This window comes from Pimephales promelas, chromosome 17 (assembly GCF_988280905.1).
Source record: "Pimephales promelas chromosome 17, fPimPro1.hap1.1, whole genome shotgun sequence".
Lineage (NCBI taxonomy): Eukaryota > Metazoa > Chordata > Actinopteri > Cypriniformes > Leuciscidae > Pimephales > Pimephales promelas.
Genome location: NC_142785.1, coordinates 2,477,253 through 2,478,897, shown reverse-complemented (window position 1 = coordinate 2,478,897; position 1,645 = coordinate 2,477,253). Strand labels below are relative to the sequence as shown.

The 1,645-nt window shown below is 39.3% G+C and overlaps 1 long non-coding RNA gene across 1 annotated transcript; it reads right to left on the bottom strand.

Annotated features, from left to right (window-relative positions):
• Positions 1 to 215: 215 nt before the first annotated feature.
• On the bottom strand, positions 216 to 1,122 carry LOC148971025 (uncharacterized). The gene is made up of 2 exons (XR_016147158.1): positions 690 to 1,122; positions 216 to 603 (listed from the first exon to the last, which is right to left on the bottom strand). It is a non-coding gene; the product is annotated as an uncharacterized LOC148971025 (long non-coding RNA).
• Positions 1,123 to 1,645: the final 523 nt, after the last annotated feature.

Here is a 1,645-nt window from a genome sequence, read left to right as displayed (position 1 = left end):
AAATGTAATTTGTTTTGTCATATGAAGGTTATGCATGAATTCATTTATATTGCTAAATGCAGTGAAACATCTCAATTGTCAGTCAACCAATGAATTAATGCATACATTAATTAAATAATTATATTTTATATACTGACAACAATAAGAAACATGACTAAATGAGTAATAGAACAAATAAAAGTAATCAATAACCATCACAATAAACAAATGTATATAAAAAATAAACAACACATGACACAAAGCTTTATTCAAACTACAAGCATGTATTTACAGCCGCTGAACACCACATCCTACTGCCGACTCAACACAGCGGTTCCCATTCTGCAGCATAATTCTGATGACTTCACCAGAGGGGACTGTGCTTTGGTACCGGAGCTTGTTGCTGCGCTTCACAATCTGAGGCAATAAGGGCAGGTGGAGTGATAGAGGGTCTCGTAAGGGCAGGTGGAGTGATGGAGGAACTCATAACGGCAGGTGGAGAGATGGAGGAACTCATAAGTGCAGATGGAGTGATGGAGGGACTCATCCATGGCACCACTTCCAGGATGCAGCTCTGGGCTCCTCATCCTCAGTGCTCACGCCAGTCTGCAGACATTTCAGATCCTACAAAAATGCTCACAATCATTACACAAAAGCAGTCATTTTAACAGCACAATGTCATTTGATTTATGTATTAAAAATAGCCTTACTTTATATTTGAGTAAAATCCCTAAACCCTTTTTCCCCCAACAAATGCTGCCATCATCTTTCCTTGGTCCTGCTCCACCACAAAAGCTCTGCAGCAAATGCACAGAAATCAAGACTCAGAAATGTGTTGTAATTTCTCCGTTTGAAATTACAATCATTCAAATAAACTACAACTTAACATTTAATAGATTTTGTTATCCATTTCTTTCGTATACTCACTCAGAGCCTTTGATGACAGCATTAAGCATCATGAGCCCCAAAAAACAAAAGGGGTACCACTGTCGTGTCCAGCCTCCATTTTTGCACTCAAGTCTAAGTCTCATGGCCCTCTATCAGAATCCAGAGTTTCAAGAACATCAGAGAAACTCAAAATTTCGACCCAAAAAAACCCCGACAGTGGTACCCCTTTCGTTTTTTTTTTCGGGTCAAAATTTTGAGTTTCGATATCTCAGCTCTGGAAGGGGCTAGAGCCTCAATTTTTGCACTCAGGTCTAAGTCTCATGGCCCTCTATCAGAATCCACAGTTTCAAGAAGATCAGAGAAACTCAAAATTTTGACCCGAAAAAAAAAAAACGACAGTGGTACCCCTTTCGTTTTTTTTTTTCGGGTCAAAATTTTGAGTTTCGATATCTCAACTCTGGAAGGGGCTAGAGCCTCCATTTTTGCACTCTAGTCTAAGTCTCATGGCCCTCTACCAGAAGCCAGAGTTTTGTGAAACTCAAAATTTCGACCCGAAAAAAAAAAAAAACGACAGTGGTACCCCTTTTGTTTTTTTATCGGGTTGAAATTTTGAGATATCGATATCTCAGCTCTGGAAGGGTCTAGAGCCTCCATTTTTGCACTCAGGTCTAAGTCTCATGGCCCTCTATCAGAATTTGGGAAGATTGGAGAAACTTAATTTTTCGCCCAAAAAAAAAAAAATGTAAGGGGTACCACTGTCGTTTTTTTTTTTCGAGCC